The 20,985-nt window shown below is 37.8% G+C and overlaps 1 protein-coding gene and 1 pseudogene across 1 annotated transcript in view; one reads left to right on the forward strand and one right to left on the reverse strand.

The window, feature by feature from the left end:
- Positions 1 to 20,985, reverse strand: part of SEMA3E (semaphorin 3E) — a 256,083-nt gene that overhangs the window by 151,033 nt on the left and 84,065 nt on the right. The window lies entirely within an intron of this gene.
- Positions 8,034 to 8,536, forward strand: LOC132431394 (small ribosomal subunit protein uS9-like; annotated as a pseudogene).

The raw sequence follows: 20,985 nt of genomic DNA on the forward strand, positions 1-20,985 counted from the left end.
CCTCTCTCCAGCTGTTGTCAGACCCACTCGGTATGATGGAGAAGAGCTGCAATCAGGCCCAAGGCTGGACTGTATCTAGAGATACCCTTTGCAACCCACAGAAAACTACTCTTCCACCACAATTTCAAAGAATTAAGGGTTATAACTCTGATTATCCTGACACGCATCTCATGCTCACCCTCTGAAACTAATTTGTATTTAGGGGCATAGAGTACTGTGATGGACCAATAAGTCAAAAATAGTGGAGAGATTTTTAGATGTCATGAAAGTCAGCCTCTCCATAAGTACATGGACTCAGGAGCAGCTCCCTAAAGAAAAGGACTTACCCTCAGCTGAAAAGGGAAATGGGACCACGACTACCACATCCCTGTCTACTGGATGGGCAAAAGGAAAAGATTGTTTATTTGAGATTATCTAGATGTCCAAGCCTTTCTTTAAAAATACGAGGAAGCGGGGCTTCCCTGGTGGCGCAGTGGTTGAGAGTCTGCCTGCCGATGCAGGGGACACGGGTTCGTGCCCCGGTCCGGGAAGATCCCACATGCCGCGGAGCAGCTGGGCCCGTGAGCCATGGCCGCTGAGCCTGCGTGTCCAGAGCCTGTGCTCCACAACGGGAGAGGCCACAACAGTGAGAGGCCCGCGTACCACACACACACAATAAAAATACTAGGAACCGACACACTTTCTGGTTGGTGATCTGAAAGTGCTACTGTAATAGGGAAGAACAAATATGACTCCGTATTAGGGCTGTTTCTTTTACTTTAACCTTTGTATTCTATTGCTTTTGCTATCAGTTAAGAATGTTGGGATTTCCCGGGTGCTCCAATGGTAAAGAATCTGCCCTCCAATGCAGGGGACGCGGGTTTGATCCCTGGTCGGGGAACTAAGATCCCACATGCCACGAGGCAACTAGGCCTGCACACAGCAACTACTGAACAGGCGCACCTCAACTAGAGAGCCCACGTGCCACAAACTACAAAGCCCATGTGCTCTGGAGCCCGTGCACCACAACTGGAGAGAAGCCCACATGCCACAGCTAGAGAGAAGCCTGCACACTGCAATGAAGAGCCCACATGCCACAAGGAAAGATCCCACATGTCGCAACTAAGACCCGACACAGCCCCCCAAAAATAATTATTTTTTTTTAAAAAAGAATGTTGCCTATAGCCTGAAATATACAGGATAGCCCATTCTCAAGGCTTTGACCTTTAAGGGTATAACACTTTTCCATTCACAGAGAGATAAAAAGCTGCAGAACAGAGAGTAACACTTGTCTTGTTGGAGGTTTATAGGAACATCAGTGACCTGACTTACATGGACAGCTGTAAGAACAAAGGATTCCTACACCAAGAAGTTCGCAACAACCAACCACGCCCCTCCCTCACCTCGCCTTTAAAATGCTTTGCTGAAACAGCTTCAGGGAATTCAGGGTTTTTGGGAGCGCTAGCCACCCGACTCCTTGCATGGTCCTTCTCTACTCCAAACTCTGACGTTTTCAATTTGTTTGGCCTCACTGTACGTCAGGCACAGGAACTTGGCGTTCAGTAACACTATTATGATAACTACTCAAGTAAGAATGGCTTGGAAATTCTTAAGCAAGGTGGGTTGCTTTTCTACCACTACATATTAGAGTAGAAACTTTTAATATCAGATGTCCTGCTGCTAGGATAGGACCTTCAAAGATGCCCTGCATCCACGTTTAATAAAGAATTAGCCTCTGTTTTGTAAACCATAGAAATCACAATTCTCAGATCATTATATCAGAAGAATGCTTCTGATTTCTTGTAATCTGTATTTTTATCTAGTAACATGCAGTGCACTGTGAAAGGCCTCATTTAGACTGCCTGTGAACTTAATATATGTTAATTAATAAAACTGAATGGTTTTAAACATGTTCAAAAAAAAAGATGCACCTTAGTCCCACCTGCCAGTTCCTGTTGGCTAATTCTATGACTAGTCCATACGTAGTAGTTCTTTCTTACCACATCCCAGCCCTCATTCATCTTCACCTGCTAAGTCATGGGTCCTCTGAACAGATAGAAGGTACATTCACATTTGTGTCTCCCACAGCGGGTTTCATCATAGGGATGGGTTCCCAGAAGATGTCTGCCAAACACAATATATGATCAGATGTCCTATTCTAGGTAGAAGTTTCCAAGAGGTAAGGAAAGAGAAGTCATTGTAAATTGGCTCTTAATTAAATGTTTTAAAAAATGAATGAAAACCAAAAGAGTAAACTAGATTTGATTGAGAAAAACATTATACAGACAGACATTACAGATAAAATGTTATGTATCTTCTTCAAACTTTTTCATTATATATTAGGACAAAAATATAGAAAGAAAAAAATTAATTCAAATTAGCATAATTGGAAAGAATTGCCATTTTTGGTACATTTTTAGTATCCTGTTTCATGACTTTAAAGTTTCAAGTAAATTGTAAAAGATAAAGACATTATCTTGAAACTTAGTCATGTAGTTTTCAAAATAAGATCAACATACTTACTTACATCCTAAAAATTATTACTTAAAATTATTAAATATAGGTATTTTTCAATATGTATAAACACCTTATCAGGTTTGAATTCAGGTTTTATTCATCCATACCTACTATGTGCTGCCAACTTTTCTAGGTCCTGGGAATAACGCAGTGAGCAGAAGGGATAAAGTCTCTGTTCACCTGAACTTACATTTCAAAAGACACGGATACAGAGTTCATGTTGTGAATTGCTTACTACAAGCTTCCTGTCACTATTCTAAGGGCTTCAGAGGTATTAACTTGCTTATTCTCTACAATAGCCCTACAGGGCGGGTCATATTATTTTCTCCATTTTACAGTTTAGAAAACTGAATGGAAAGTTTAACTTGTAAAAGATCTTAAACAACCAGTAGCAGAGTTGAAATATAAACCAGGTTATTCTGGCTCAAAATGTGTCTTCTGAACCACTCTGCAACACTGCATCTCACCATAAACAAATATAAGATATATATGTTCTTAATATTATCTTTATACACATAGACGATAACTAGTCAATGACTTGCTCATAAAAAATAACAGGACTTATTTCTTCAAAAGTATTTGTCACCTGTAGAATTTCAGTCCCCAGTGTCTCAGCTCTCCTGCCTGATGTCTCCTTTACCAATCTCAACTCCAGGCCTTAACAAACAACCTTACTCCTTCCTTCTCTGCTTCAGTTGTGACAATAAGCGCTGCGACGTGCACTGGGGACACCTTCTTTTCGGAAGAAAGGAATTTACTTCCACAGTTGTTGAGCATGCTGCCAACAGAGTTCAGCAATCAGCCCATCCAGGAACTCTCTCAGCTAGAGAGAAAGGGAGCCACTTTGCCCAAGGTCCAGCCCCTTCCCAGGGTGGCCTCTACCCTATGCCTGACCCATGCAGGGGTAAAATGCAGGTTGACTCTGAAAGATCATCCCAGTCTCAGAGCTCCTCCCACATCAGGCTGAGGTCACAGTTGAGACTGCATCTCCATCCAACCTTCTCTGACCGCCCACTCTTGGTTTCCCCCTTCCCTTCCATATGTGTCCCTCCGAAAAGCACTCTCTAATAAAGTCCCTGAATGCTAATCTCTCTCAGAGTCTGCTTCTCAGGGAACCCAGCCTGCAATACTCCCCACTATTAATCCCAACGTTTCAAATTTCCATTGGGACAGAAACCCTACAGATGATATAAAATATGTCAGTATAAATGGGATGCAACTCTATCAAATGATAAACAGAAGCAAAGGGTCACTCTGTGTTCATTCTTTTATTCTACAAAGTGCTCTCCTATATTTCATTGCAGTACTGCATTCGTACTCTTTTTTCCTTCTTGTAAAATTAATTCTAGTTATCCTAGTTACTTTAATTTTTATGGTCCTGATTTCCACATCTCTAAATCATTTTGGTCCCTCTAAACTACTCTACAGTATAGTTATTGGCACAAGAGTTGTCCTCCCTGAATTTTTTTTTTCTTTTCATTATCCCCAAGAGATGAACAAGAGAGCATACCAATTACACATATCAATTTGCATCGCTTTAAGGGAAAATGTTCATGTTGATTTATGAGATACTTTAAATATTTATTTTGGATAAATGTTTTTAATATTTACTAAATCCTATATTCAGAAGTATAATACTTTTATGATAGTTGTTTGGGTTACGCTTCCATAGAAAATACTGCCATTTTAACCTGAAACTAAATAAGCATTATTCACAGGGTGTTTCTCAGTCTTTCAAAGAGATCAAAATACCTCACTTCTTTTTTGTTTTTTCTAATTTTCAAAATAGCACTAAATAAAAATGACCATGATATCCTAGTGGAAGAAATTAGCATTGTACAAAATATTTACAATTTAAACTAAAAGAATGTATTTATCGGTTGAGAGGCAGTATCACAACCAACGCGGAGATTTTCTTTATGGACTTTTCCAGTCCAGTCCTGATGCTTTTTGTCTCTGCTGCCTTAGGCACATCATCTAACTTTTAAGCTTCAACTTCTCCTCTGTAACATCAGCAATCTACTTTGTCTAACTTTAGACTTCTTATGAGATATCAAATAATATGCTACAAAACATAAAAATCAGACAACACTGTATAAACACATGAATAATAATTCCACTGAAAAACAGAATGATGGGTCACACAGTAGTTGTGTTATACAAAACCAAACCACCCAGTTGCCTAAGTGAACTTTAAAAATGTACCTAGAAGTTATTTGACATGTCAACCGTATCTTAATGCCCTGGGGGCTGTGCTTACTGATGCTCAGGTCAGCCTCCTTCTAAGTCTTCTGTGTTTTAGTTTCATTGCCTCGACATTTTTGCTTATATGACCACAAATCGGGAAATCGCACAATTTCTCTAGGTCAGCACATTTTGCCATTTCACTGATGCAGTGCACTCAGCGATGCATTAACTTCTCTAATTCTTATTTCTTTCCTGAGCTCTAAAGTTAATATTGTACCTTTCAACTGGGGCTGGTTAAATAAATCATGGAAGAATCATAACATGGAACACTATATAGCCATTAAAAAGTAGGAGGAAGTTTTATTTGTCGTATGTGGAACAATTTCCAAGACACATATTTTTAATTCAAGATTCTAGTCGGTATAAAATAAATCCAATGTGTCTGTGGAAATATATATGTTCCACATTAAATACATACTAAATTATGTATATTATTATAAGTTGTATATATTCCACATATATAATATACAGTGGATTCATGTGTGTATATATACATTATACACACATATGTCTATAAATACACACAAACATTTTTCCCTGAAATTACCATGGATTTTCTTAAAGAAAGGAAATTTGGTATTCCCACTTATATGAAAAGTTTTATTTTGGCATACACAATCAATAAAAATATAAGAATCAACTTCTCCTAATATCTGCCTAATATTATAACTTTTAAGAATGTAAGGTTACCATTTTGTTTATTCCAGTATAAATATTTATTTCTATTTTGTAAGAAAAGCAAACAAGTTGAGAATATGATTATATCTTACTTTGTTTTAAGCAACAAGTCATTGTGTGTATTTATGCTTCCTGATCGGAATATTCTTAATATAGATGTCTTCAAAATCTATATTTTTGTTTCATGTTTATATGAGATTTATTTACTTATTTAAAATTTACTTTCCAATTTAGAACAGACACTAAGTATGAAAATGCATACATTTAAAGATGCCAAAATATGTTACTTAACAAATATTTTTCTTCTTTTTTAGTGTAAAAATTATGGGGGAAAGAATTATTTATTTTCTCTTGGATTAATCTGAACCACCTTAAGACATAAGGTTGGCACCTATAAAAATAACTTCAAGATAAATATTTGCATTCCACTGTTCCATATGGGCATCCTCAGGAGATGCAACATTTGGCTTTTGGCTCTCAAACCAACACGTGATAAACGTGACTTTTAAAATTAGCCTGTATTGCTGATTGTTATTTCTTCTGGATAAAAGCACGGACAAATTAAGGAAATCTGAAGGAGACACTTCAATGCAAAAACTTAAGATAACACTTAAGAATACAAATCAGGGATCTTTTTAGAACGTAAGGTATCTTTATTTTTCTTGTTATATTCTTTGACTTTTTTCTTTGAGGACATAAAATGGAGGTAGGAAGCTAGCCTCACATTCTAGAAAATGAGTTAATCAACATCGACAGATTTAAGAATTTAGGAAACCTGTGTTCAATTGCCTTTCCTCTCCAGAAATGAATATTCTCAAAGCGATTTAACATCTCTCTCCCCAACTAGAGCATGAACTTTATGAGGGCAGACACCAAGTCCACCTCATTCTACTTTTAGACAGAAGCACTTAGTAAAGTGACTGGCACATAACACAAATTCAATAAACAGTTTCTGAAAGGATGAATGAATCAATGCATGAATGGACGGCATAATAACATACAGGAAGGCGTAACCTTTTCTTTTTGAAGAAAAAGAAATTTGCTCTGATGGAAACAATCTAACCAGGAATCTTGAAACCTGGGATCAGTTTCTTCTCTGCACCTATTCTGACTAACTTACTTTCAATACTTGTGTTTCATAAGGAAATAAATACCCTAAAAGGGGACAGATGATTTTATATAATTTTGAAGTCCTTTTCAGTTTTTAGATAAAACCTAGGTAAAATTATGATCTGTTTAAAAAAACAAAATGCAATAAATGTGAGGCTACAGTCTTGCTTTGACTATTTATGTTCATTTGTTAATGAACTACCATGTGATCTGTAATGTAAGGAACTCTCATCAGAACTTCTGTCTTATAACTTTAATGAAGATGAATATTAAATCCTGAACATAAATTGATTAATTTTACATGGTTTTCTCATTCACCCCCTACAAATATCTAGGATTTCTCCAGCCCTCAAACAGAAATAACTATACCAATAAGCTGTTCGCCAACCACTTCCTTCTGTATGTTTCCCTCCTCCCCCTCCACCTGTTTAACTGCCTCTACCTGAATTTCCCTAGGGCATCATGTACAGTCCCAGGATTTACAACCTAAAAGGGAACCTCCCCTTTCTCACTTCAATTTATGTTTAAGTCACAAGTGGAAAGAAAACAAGCAAGTTCCAGAGGCAGAAGAGGAACAGTTAAATGCTACACAGATCCTTCATTTGAGACTCCACAGCCCCTACTGCCTCAGCCTGCGCTATTGCACTCTACTGGGAAGTTACCTCCAGCTGAAACTTCCTTTCCTTTTGTTACTATGCTTAACTGAGATTTGAATAATTAAAAAGGAGCAGGAGAAGAAAAAGTAGAGAGTTACTGGAACTCTTGTCCTCAGATGGCAGAGGCACTGGGGCTGGGTAAGGTCCTTCCCTACTGCCATTGTCCTAAAGAGGAGCTCACTCTCCTTGCTAATACCCACGACTGCGTTTCTGCAAGGGCTTCTTGCCTCTGGAGTTCTCTTTACTCCAAGTGGTACTGACAACTCAATACTGTTCTATGTAACATACTCCAAGGAAAGACAAGGCAGCTCCCCTTTGAAACCTATGCTGGCAATTCTAGGTAATTCAGGGCAGCTTTCAAACTTTTTAGACCACGTCCACCGGTAACAAACAGATTTCACTTCGGAGCCATTAGACAGGTTCATGTCATATATCCGAAAACAACGTTTCACAAAACAATACTTACTATATGCAGTATGCACTGATATTTTCTGATTTATTTTATCCCATATTAAAAAAAAACAAAACAAAACACCGGCTGGACCAATTAAATCCCAATCTTTTGGAGTAAGACTCAGGCATCTAGTTGTTTTCACTTTTTGTGGGGTTTTATTGTGGGTTTTTTGGTTTGTTTTTGGCGATTTTTGTTGGCATTGCCCAGGTGATTCCAATGTGTAAATAGCTTTGGGAACCACCTTTCTAAAGGATTTTCAGGTGACCCTCTTGGATTTTTGAGGAATATGGTTTTATCACTTGTAAATAATAATAGTTCTCTCTTCATTTAAAATCACTATATTTCTTAATTTTGTTTCTTGTTTTACTGTATTACCCAGAATTTTTAAAACAATGTTAAACAGTAATAAAAACAAGCATCTATTAAACAACAAAACTGGCCTTTTCCCATTGCGGCGCTGCCCAGTGAGGAACTCTTGTCTACGTCCGCAGCCGTGCAGCCCTCTGCAGTCTGTGCAGTCGTCCGACACAAGGAAAAGTCCACAGCCTCCGTCTCTCGCTGCAAACCGGGCAAAAAGCTCACTGAGGTGAAACAGGCTGCCGCAAAGCAACGACCGGAACCGCTTCTGCTTCTGAAAGAGCGATTCGGGGGCGTGGTCGTGCGTGTCGGCGTAAACGGTAGTGGTCTCGTGACCCAGATTTACCCAATCTGCCAGTCCATCTCCAAAGCCCTGGTGGCGTAGTACCAGAAATTCGCGGATGAGGCTTCCAAGAAGATCAAAGACATCCCCCTTCAGTAAGACCGAACCCTGCTGGTGGCTATCCCCTGTCGCTGCTAATTCAAACAGTTCGGAGGCCCGGGTGCCCGTATGCGCTACCAGAAATCCTACCGATAAGCCCTTCATGAAGATCGGAGTTCGCCATTTGTAAAAAAACAATGGTTGTGGGATTTAAGGTTTAAAGTAAATCCTAAATCCTGTGACCTACAAAATTGATTGCACACTCTATTAAACTCACAATTTGTAAGCCAACTGAGGTACAGCAGGAGTTGGCAAACTATGACCCATGGACCAAATCAGATCCGCCATCTGTTTTGATAAAGTTGTACTGGTGCACACCCGCACCCACTTTTTCATTTGTTATCCATGGCTGCTTTCCTGCAACAGTGGCAGAATTGAGTCAATGTGACAGAGACAGTAGGACTCGCAAAGTCTAAGCTATTTCTTATCTGACCTAGAGAAAGTCTGCCTACCCCCCTCTTTTAAAACAAGTATTTTAACTTAGGAGGGGTGGAACTGGGGGCAGAAGCAAAGAGGTTAGAAAAGAATCAGGATGCAAATCTTGAATGGTCTTGAATGTTAAGCTAAGGACTGGATTTTATCCCAGGGGCAGTAATGAACCATTTCCATGTAGGAGTGACCCTTTTTTCTGATCAAGTCTCCAGCTGGGTTCTGAAACTTTGAAAACAGAGCACATTAGGCAGGGATGAAACTGTCTTGTTCCTTGTGCATTTCTAGGCTCCAATAGTTGATGTTCCCTGGGAATCTGCTAAACGTACACTTAGCCTTTGCTTCTCTTTGACTATGAAACTGCTGGAATTTATAATCTTCCTATTTTTAGATTAAAGACTCCTGCCTGAGTCTCATCAGAGGATTTCATAACTCTGGACTGTATTCAGTGGGCATTCTGGCTCCACCTAAAGGTGGCTTTCCTCTGTTCTCTAAGGAGAGGTGGTGGTGTGGGTCAACCATGCTTCCTGCCTGAAGCTGCTGTGCTTTTGACGGTGCATAAAATAAGCAGCAAGCCCATTAAAGGTGGTCAAGAGACCAGTAAAAAAAGTAAAGCTTTTTTTTTTTTTTCAGCAGGTAATGCTTAATTCATTCATCAAACTGACACAGTAAACATTTACACTATTCATCTATCCATCAAATATGTTTTGCTTTAAGTAAACATAGCAACCATACAGTTCTTAATGGCAACTTAGATTCTATTCATGCTTGCTTCAAAGACAGCACTGAAAAACCTGTTGTTGACCTTGAGAATGATTACTAAAGCCCTACTGGTCTGATGCTATAATTTAAAGGTGACTTTTTATATCTTTTCATATTCTAAAAGGTATGATAAGAAAAATATGCTTCAGGCAAAAGGTCTCAGTTAATTATTTTAATGTTTTATTCACCAGCTGGGTTTTATTAACTGAGGTTAGAAGAAAATAGGAAGATCTTCACAACATGTAGTATAGTAGGTAAATGTACATAGCTTAGAAATAAAGGTCCTATAAGGCTTATGAGAAGATTTCTAAAAGAAAAAATTTCCAAACCTAAATTATGGTTAAATCTGCATTATAAAGTAAATAAAGGTGGTTTCCAAAGAGAATGGTTATGTGTCAAAAGTGAGATGTGAAGAATGCAGAAAGATTAATAAAACCAAGCAGGATCTCATTAATCAAACATCCCCAAGTGGAAGAACTGATTTGACTTGAATTTGCCTCTATATACACCAGTGATGGAATCTGCTTTTTTTGTGAAGCAGCCAAAATGTCAGCTTGATAAATGGGGTAATTCAAAAGTACCTACTCTGTTTTTTTTAATACGTAGATGAATGTACATAGTAAAACCAAGATTAGTTATTTGTTAAAAATCGAAATAAAGCTTCAATCACTTTGATTAAGAAGATTTGATTCTTTTTAACGAATTGACCAAATAAAATCTTTAAACTGAATCTCTGTTCAAAGGATTGAACGTAATAGGGAAATAACCACAACATCGAATGATTTTAGTTTACCAGGAGTGCATCTTAGATTAATTAAAACTAATATCTGTTACGAATATCATATTTAGGGCTTCGAATAACAATTTATAAAAATAATGTAATTACCTATATATTTCAGTCCTGATATGAAAGTGCTTTAAGAACGATTAGGTTAATGTTTCATTTATATGGCACTTTTTCTCCAGAATCATTTGAAAATTATGGTAAATATTTATGGCCAAGGCCACCTAAAGGAAAACAAAACAAGTAAAGCAAGTAATAAAAAAAAAAAATCTTGCCTATAAAACAGTTATCTAATAACCAGTTGAACTGAGGTAGTTTAAAAAACCACCACAAATACAACTTGGGCATATTATTGCCAAATGAATATAAACACCCAGAAACAATACAACAACAAAAAAACAGTATTCCTATTATAGTTAATAATATCCCCAGTGACAGTGACCTCTTTGGCAACCTGGCAAAGAAATAACTATTATGGCTAATTTTATCACAGGTTTTCTGTGCAAATGTCTAGTATTTAGTTTCTGTTTTATTCAAAGTTATACATTGCTTTAGATTGAATTTTGTCCCCCCACCCCAAAATTCATATGTTGAAACCCTCACCCCTGATGTGACTTATGTGGACACAGAGCTTTTGGGAGGTAATTAAGTTAGAGGAGCTGATAAGAGTGGGCCTTAATCCAGTAGAATTGGTGGCCTTATAAGAAAAGAGAAAGAGATAAACAACAAGGACCGACTGTACAGCACAGGGAACTAATTCAATATCTTGTAATAACCTATAAGGGAAAAGAATCTGAAAAAGAATATATATATATAACTGAATCATTTTGCTGTACCCCTGAAACATTGTAACTCAACTATACTTCAATTTTTTAAAAAGTAGCATTAAAAAAATGAAGAAGAAGAAGAGAAAGTGAGAGATCATCTCCCTCCTACCTCTTACCATGTAAGGGGACACAGAGAGAAGGAAACAACTAAAAGCCAGGAAGAAAGTGCTCACCAGAAACCAAATCTTGATCGCCTCCAGAACTGTGAGAAATTAATAAATTTCTGTTCTTAATCTATCCTGTCTGTGGTTTTCTGTTATAGCAGTCCAAACTAAGACATACATGTTCACAGTTTAAATAATCAAACAGTTCTTCAGTATTTGTTATGAAAAATAGCCATGCCTCCACATTGCAGCTCTCCCACTCCAATTCCCAATCTGTAGAGCAGGGGTTCTTATCTAGGGTAAACCAAGCCCCCGCTCCCACCCCTCCAGTGGCCATTTGGTAACGTCTAGAGACACATTTGGTTATCACAAATGGGGGGAGAGAGGGCTACTATTAATATCTCGTGGGTAGAGGCCAGTGATGCTTTGAAACGTTCCACAATGTATAGGACAGCTCTGCACAACAAAGAATGATCCGGCCCAAATGTCAATCATGCCCATGCTGAGGAACTCTGCCTTACAGGCAATCACTTTTATGCTACAACTTTTTTCATGTTTATCTTCAAATCTCTAAACAATATGGTCATTTTCCTGCTTCTTAATATTTCTTTTAAGCAGCTTTATTCAGGTATAATTCACATCCCATACAATTAAATACAATACAATCAATCCCATGTAAAGTGTATAATTAAATGGGGTTTAGTATATTCACAGATAAACACAACCATCACCACAGTCAAGTCGGGAACAGTTTCATTCCCTCAGAATGAAACCCATACCCTTTAGCTATCACGCCTCTAGCCCTGCTCCCTCCTCTACCCCGTTACCCACCAGCTCTAAACAACCACTAATCTACTTTCTGTGTCTGTAAATTTCCCTATTCTGGACTTTCTTATGAATGAAATCATACAATATGTGAACTTTTGTGACTGGCTTTCTTCACTAAGCATGTTTTTAAGGTTCATCGAGGTGGTAGCATGTATCAGTACTTTGTTCCGTTGTACAAATATACCACATTTAGTTTATCCATTCTTCTGTTGATGGACATTTGGGATGTTTCCACCTTTTGGCTCTTATGAATAATGCTACTATAAACATTTGTGCACAAGTTTCTGTGTGGACATGTGCTTTCATTTCTTTGGGGTATATACCTAGTAGAACTGCTGGGTCATATGATAACTCTATGTTTAACCATTTGAGTTACTGTCAGCTGTCTTCCAAAGCAGCTGCACCATTTTACATTCCCATCAGCAGTGTATGAGAGTTCTGATTTCTCCACATCCTTGCCAGCACTTGTTTTCTGACTTTTTGATTCTAGCCATCCTAGTGGGTATGAAGTATTATCTCATTGCGGTGTTTTTTGTTTTTTTTTTTTTGCGGTATGCAGGCCTCTCACTGTTGTGGCCTCTCCCGCTGCGGAGCACAGGCTCCGGACGCGCAGGCTCAGCGGCCATGGCTCACGGGCCCAGCCGCTCCGCGGCATGTGGAATCCTCCCGGACCGGGGCACGAACCCGCGTCCCCCGCATCGGCAGGTGGACTCTCAACCACTGCGCCACCAGGGTTTTAATTTGCATTTCCCTGATGACTAACTATGTTGAGCATCTTTTCATGTGCTTATTGGACGCCTGCATATCTTCCTTGGAGAAATATCTATTATCATCTGTCTCTCATCCTACCATAGCAACCCACATCGTGCACATGCATACCTAGTATTCTCTTTCTTCCAATATACTGAAATTGTGCTTTTGTTAAGTCAGTATTTGGTTATTACATTATTATAACTATATAAATATTTTTGACAACTGAACCATATAATTATTATGATTTCATAATTCTCCCCTCTCTGGAGTAATTACCTTCTTGTTGTTTCTTCTATGTACTTCTCACTGCTGCATCTCGGAACTCTTTCGCAGTTGTTATCAATCTCCTCTCAATACATTAAAATCAACTTTATCTTCTTGAATAAATCTCACCATCTGACCTGCTCTAGGTCAGCTACACAAATATTACTTGGGGATCTCTCTGCACAATCACCTAGGAATTCCCTTCCCTCTCTCTCATGTTGAAGACTGGTTTCCGGGATCCCAAGGCTTTCACTTTCTTGGTTTACTCTCTTGTCTTGGTAGTAAAATACGTCCTTGGTATCTTCCTGAGAAAGTGTGCAAAGGGAAGCAAAATTTGTGAGATGTTACTTCTACCCTTTCATTTAATTGATAATTGGTCTAGGCACAGAATTCAGGGCTGGAAATGATTTTGCCTCAGAACTTGGAAGAAATCGGTTTATTGTCTTCTAGCTTAGCACTGCTAATGAGAAGTCCAAAGCCATTCCGACACCTGCTCTTTGTGTGAAACTATGCTTTTTCTCTGGAAGTCCTTGGGATCTTCCTTTGGTCCCAGTACTTTGAAATTGAACAACACTGTGTTTTAGATTGAGTCTTTTCAGCTTTTATACTAACCTTTCCATCTGGGGAAACATTAATTATTTTATTAATTATTTCCTCTTCTCTGTTTTCTGTTTGTCTCCATCTGTCTCTTTGTTTTCCTTTCACTGAGATTTCCTTAATCCTATGTCCAACTCATCTACTGATTGTTTTTCAACTGTCACGTGTTTAATGTAAAAAGCTCTTTTTTCTCTAATTTTAAAAAATAGTATTTTTTTGTTGCTTCATGACTGCCATAAGAAGTCAATGAATTATCTCTGAGGATATGAATGAACTTTTTTGTTTGTTTAGTTTTATTGCTTCTGCATAACCTCTATGTTCTCTAACTTGCTTTTTTATAGTAATTTGGATTCTTCACTAAAGTCTTTCCTCAACTACCTGGTGAGATTCAAGGCTATCTGCTCATATATAAGACTGGGACATTAAAAAGTTGATTAGAAGCTCCAATTTTTCATCTATAGGCCCACAGGGTGGTTTTGTTTGGCAACTTTCTAAGGAAGTATAGGATCTTACCTTTGGGCTGGTCTCATTAATCACAAAAGATTATTTCAATCTTTTTATGTTAGGTATAGCTTAGTGCCAGGCTCTGAGAGCCCAGGGGGGAGGAGAGCTAGAATTTCAACATGCTCTAGTAAAATTTCTCTTTATCACCAGATTTTTTAGAAGATTTATCCTCTCTCTCAACTGTGCCTGGTATTCCCCAGTCAGAAAGTCTCTGCTTTATCCTCTACAGGTAATAAACCTTAACTCTTCTGATGATATACAAAGTGGCAGACATCTGGTTGTAGAGAAGGGAGAGTCTGATGTTCTAATTACTTTTTGTTTTATTGAAGTAGAGTTGATTTACAATGTTGTGTTAGGTTCTGGTGTATAGCAAAGTGATTCAGTTATACATACATGCTCTTTCAGATTCTTTTCCATTATAGGTTATTACAAGGTATCGAATATAGTTACCTGTGCTATACAGTAGGACCTTGCTGTTTATCTATCTAATTACTTCTTAAACAGAATTCCAAGCAATCTTCTTATGTTAGCCCCACCTTAGCCCAATTTCAGAGAATCTGGTACTCCCAATTCCCAAACTTTGGGGGTGTTTCCTGTAGATTAAATTTTCTCTCAGTCTTCTTTACTCCAGTTTAGGATCTAGCTTTCTTGCTTTGCTAAATCTGTTATCATTTACCTCTGTGGTTTTCAGCCTTCCAAATGTCAGCTAAGCCCTCTCTCATCCTCTTTTTTTTTTTTTTTTTTTTTGCGGTACCCGGGCCTCTCACTGTTGTGGCCTCTCCCGTTGCGGAGCACAGGCTCCGGACGCGCAGGCCCAGCGGCCATGGCTCACGGGCCCAGCTGCTCCGTGGCATGTGGGATCTTCCCACACTGGAGCACGAACCCGTGTCCCCCGCATCGGCAGCCGGACTCTCAACCACTGCGCCACCAGGGGAAACCCTCATCCTCTTTTCTTAAAGTCACTGCTGTCATGTGCCCCACCTCATTCTTTTTTCCTATTGTCATGGCTACCAAATTTTCCATTGGCCTTATCTGCACTTGAGTTGTTGGAGAAAAGGTGAAAGCTAAGGTGCATGTTTTATCTGTCATTTAACAACAACAAAAAAAACTCTTCCTTCCATTTTTGAAGTTAATTTTAGTCTTGAAAGCGGTTGGAGAACAAATTCAATTTTTCTATTAACACCTTTTTTTTTGCATAAAGGGACATGGATATCATTTTAGATCTGAAATTATCCACCAAGCATAATTTTTCTCTAAATATCAATCTAGTAAGACCATATTAATTTTGAGTGTTATATCAATGGGGATATCAACCAGTACTGCTGGTCTTGGAATTGGAAATAACCCAATACCTATTATAAAGATAATTTTCTAAGGACATATATAGCCAAAGTACGTTTAATAATATTTCTTCCTTACACTCTTACTTTATGTCCCTCGAATGCATACATCCATTCTAAATATATCATTCTAAAATATGTAATACTTTCATAAGTAGATGTCAACATTAATATCCTACCAGATATTCTACCTCCACAATTATGGGATGTATAACATGAAGTAATATTCACCAAGTGTTGATCCACAGACTACTTACAGTAAAAAATGCAAAAAGTTTGATTAACGACGTCAATTCCTTAGCCTCCGCCAAGAACTACTGTGTGTGGATCTCTGAGGGCAAAGTCTTCGTTTTTATTTACCTTCCTAGGTAAATCTGAAGCACAATAAAATTTTAGAATCACAATGAACAATAAAGAATGTGTTTTGTGAGGTTAGGAACTTAATTTTATCTCTAGGTTTTAATGAATTTGTTTTTTATACGCCAAATTGCGTAAGACACAGGGGGTTTTAACTGTTTTCTGTAAGAAAAGATTTGGCAAATATGTATCCAAATGACTTAGAGGTCACTTCCATGTTATGTCTGGAGAAAAGAGTTCAAGAAAGGAGATGAGATGCCTAGACCCTCAGTGAAGGGATGACTGAGTACTTTCAGATGCTCAGATCTTTAGGAAAGGGCTTCAACAATGACTCCAACCAATTCATTTGGGGAATGGAAGTTGCCGGCATTTTCTCTACCTCATTAGTTTTGGCAGCATGAATACTAGAGTCTAAGACTGACTTCCTTGAGAGGAAGACTGGGCAGGACTTCTCAAACAATCTCTGAAGTTATGTAAAGGTTGTAATTAAAGTTCCTGTACACTGTGGAGGCAGGGATCATTTCTATCAAATTCCTTGTTTCACCTTCAGCATCCAGCACAGGACCCACCACACACAGTAGGGGTTAGTAGACACTGAATTAACGAACAGATACTGACGCTTGACCGTGAGAAGCTACAATGCTAAGAAAATATAAATGTTGTATAGGGTAATGCTACTGGATTCCACCAGAATCAGCACTGAGCCTAATTCTTTCCATCAATCCCTGCCCTCTCCTCGAGAGAGGCAAAAACAGAGGTTACTGTTAGCTCATCTGAGAACCCCTCTCAGAGGCCAATGAAACATCAACAACATAGTAACAGGAGACGGTTGAAGGGAGTGATTTTGGCTTAACTTTGATCTCTTTGAAGTAGATAGGAGAACTGTGAATAACCAATGCAGTACTGCCAGCAAATTCAAGAAAACTCCGAGCAGTCATGAAGCTTACCCTGCAGAGGAACTGAAGGACTCTGACTCTGGTATAAGCCCTCAGAGTGAGATCTCCAATGATGGTGGCAGAAATACACACTCTGATAGATGGCTTTCTGTAAGTCAGAAGGAATACATAACCTCTCATATTTCCAAGAAGTGCTCTTAGAAGGGGAATGCATGGGAAAACATACTCTAAAAGAGGCCCCAGAAGGATTAGATGAAAGGAAACAGAATCTGTGGAGAGCGGGATGGAAGAGACTGGCATGACCTCACTGCTACAGTCAGTGGTATCCTGTAGGACTTAGCTTTTGATAAGGTCTGCTGTGTAGTCAATCACTGACAGCCAAGATTGAGGCCTGACTCTTTAATGATGGGAATTAAATAAACTGAAAGAGAACTCTGAGGATTTTTAGAGCATTAGTATTCAAAGAAATCAAATGTTTTGTTGTTAACTCTTGTTTTATACTAAAAAAGTCTGAAAACATATTTAAAATATTTTAACACAGAAAACAATTTCCTTTTGCTTTTTATATAATAGAACTAGTTATATATGTGTATATAAATTATAGTTATATGATTTTGTTATGTATATAATAGATTTTATATATACATGTGTATATAATGCATTTAAATACATATGTATTTGGTATAATATGTATACATATATGTATACATAGGTATATATATATTAAATGTCTATAATATGTTTTGTTTTGTAAATAATAGAATTAGGCATATATATTATATATGTAATAGAATAGTTGACAGCACTTTGTACTGTTTGAATAGTTAGGCGAGCAAAATAAAATTCATAGAGGAAAACTTGACCTTTTCGAAAGCATAACTTGAAATAACATGTAATAATTCACCCTAGAAGGCAGACAGAAGATACAGGATTTTTGTTCCCGACATAGATTTTATCCTTACATTTTTATTAGAGTTACTTGGTCTCATAATCAACTTAAATGTCTGTCCCCCTCACTAGACTGTCAGACTCCTGAAGGGCAGGGTTTAGGTGGTAATTTATGTTTCTAAGCCACTATAACCGGTACACAGTAGATGCTCAAAAACTTTTTACCAAGTTATTAAATTATAAATTCATATTGTATTGGATAAATAATGGAGAATTTTGAACAATAGCATTTTTGTGGCTTGTAAGTCCAAAAAAAAGAGATGCTTTATATATGTACACACAATATAAAAATTAACTAGTCCTAAGACTTTCAGAAGTTTACTTCCTATGTTAATATGGGCCTCAGTTTTCCTAATTATACCTACATGTAGGACTGATATAAGAGACAATATATAAGTTCTTTGTACATAGTCTGTGCTCAGTAAGTGGTATTGCTATTATTGATAGTCTTGCACTGACAAAACACATAGATGGACTGATTTTGAGTTTGGAGAAACTGAGACAAATAGATTTAAAGTGATTTGGACATGGCAGCCAAAAAAACCCCCCCAAAACCTCACAAACCTCAGTCTTAAATATGGCCATTAATTTCCATGGATCCTCTGAAACACTAAGGGTGTTATTCTAAAAGCAAAGATAACATAAAACTGAATAGATTTCTCTTTGTTTCTTAGGCAAGATAAAAAGCCAAATCCGTTAGGGGTTACAAGTACTAAAATACCTCTTCTGTGATTCCAGGGAGCTTGCATATGTGTCCAGACTCATACAAACTCAAGTTTGTGTTTCTGGTTACTCAATATGGTAAAGTTCCAACTCCTCCTCTTAACAAGCTGCTTTGTAATGGGAAGTCTGTGATTTAATGGCTCTAGAAATTTAAGGTGATATATGTATGTAAAAATGCTTGTGGGGAATCAACAAACTAAGACAGTTCTACTGTAACTACACAAAAACAGTAAAATGAATCCCTCCTGGCACAAGAAGATGACATCAATGGATAGAGGTGGGGAAATTGGTTAAAAATGGCTCTTTTTCTAAGCAGATGGATCACGTATTTCCCTGGATTTGTCCTGTGTGCCTATAAAATGATGCACTAAACAGTCTTGACTTCAGAATTACAAACATGCTCCCCTTTTGCTAAGCTACAGGCAAAAGAGGAAACACAAGCTAAAACTTCAAAGTAAGGGTGATGTTTATACTACTCTAGTTTCAAACTTCTTGATCAGTTTACTTTCACCTTTACATTTTAGTTAGGTCAATAATTCTTTCATCATTATGTTTTCCATTTAACCTTTCCTCCTAAAAATCACCTTTAAATTGTTGCTTTCTGTTTCCTCTTTCAAGGGGTAGGTTCCTTTTAGAATAAGACATCAACAAAAAAATTCTATAAAGTACTGATAAAATTACTTCTAAGACTTCATAAGACATCTTGGAAATAAGCACTTGCCTAATTGCCTAGTAGAAGACACTGACACCGTATGGGCCTTTAATGGCAGGCTGGTTAAAATATATTTAAGTAGACTCTATAAAGTTTTATATTGTTTCCTTCCTTATTCAACTTTTATCTAAAACTCTCAGTACAGATAAATGAGAACTATAGTGCTTGAACAAATCCAGTGTATATCATAGCAATAAGAATATTGTTTAGAAAGCAGTGTTAGTTCTTCATTTGAACAGCTACACATATAACTAATAATCATTTTTCAACACCAAGTTGATGACTATTTACTGGCATGATTTGTAGGAGACTACAGAGCTCTACTTAGGGAGGCATGAAAGCGTCATTGAGCAAGAAAGCTTTGAGAGACAAAACTGTGTTCAGAAGTCCCAGTTAACACAGTAAGTGCCAGAAACTAAGTGCTTACGTGTGTACTTTGTCCTAAGTACTTTACCTGCATTATCTTATTTAACCATCACAACTCAGTACAGTAGATACGAAGTTTTTTTTTCATTTTATTCATGGGAAAACAGACCTAGGGTTTAATTAGCTTCCCCAAGGACACACTGCCTATACACAGGTAGAGCTGGTATTCCAAGACAAGTATCTCTGAATCTAAGCTTTGAAGGTAGCTTTCCTAATCACTAAGCCAGTAGGGGTCTCATGCTGTAGTCTCATAACATTTATATCTCATCTATATGGGACCCTTGAACTCACTCCTTTATAGCTCCTTGGATTAGTTATGTGTTTTCAAATTCATGATTTAATGGTTTCCTTGGACAAAAGATGTTTACTAATAAAATCAAAAATTCCATTTTTTTCTAATTCACAGGAAAAATTAGACTACTGGATAAAAACACTCTCAACCTTAAACCTTTGGTGCCAGCTAATAAATGCTACCCGCTGAAAAAAATTAATGAACTAGCATCATAAATACATTAATAGGAAACTCAGGATCTGCTGACCTTGCTAAATCCAACAACTTAGTTATTATTTGTCACTCCTGAAAAGAATATTTGGAGATGTGATTTTATTGTACATTGCATGCCCCATTTAATGCTAGTCTCACATTCTAATGAAGAATAAATCAGCCATATGGGCTTCCCTGGTGGCGCAGTGGTTGAGAGTCCGCCTGCCGATGCAGGGGACACGGGTTTGTGCCCCGGTCCGGGAAGATCCCATATGCTGCGGAGCGGCTGGGCCCGTGAGCCATGGCCGCTGAGCCTGCGTGTCCGAAGCCTGTGCTCCGCAACGGGAGAGGCCACAGTGGTGAGAGGCCCGCGTACCGCAAAAATAAATAAATCAGCGATAAATAATAGAGTGACCATTTGAAGTGTGTGTGTGTGTGTGTGTGTGTGTGTGTGTGTGTGTGTGTATCCTTAGCAAAAAAGATATGAAAGATTTGTGTTCAAAATGCAAACTAGTTAAAGTAAATGTTACCAAATCCTTGGTCAAAGCTCTATTGATGGAGATATTTATCTTACTCAAACTTGTTTAAAAAAAAGTGCATGACAAAATAATTGGAAATGAAATTAAGTAAGCATAATGTCTTAATATGAAACAAGAATGGCAACAATTGAAAACTATAAGCAACTCAAAACAAGGCTGAGGATGAATTAGTAAATTGTCCTTCCGAAAATTTCAACCACCTGCCCAACTCTGCTTAATATTCCGTAATAACCTAAATTGGAAAAGAATCTGAAAAAGGATACATGTA

Source organism: Delphinus delphis, chromosome 9 (genome assembly GCF_949987515.2).
Source record: "Delphinus delphis chromosome 9, mDelDel1.2, whole genome shotgun sequence".
Lineage (NCBI taxonomy): Eukaryota > Metazoa > Chordata > Mammalia > Artiodactyla > Delphinidae > Delphinus > Delphinus delphis.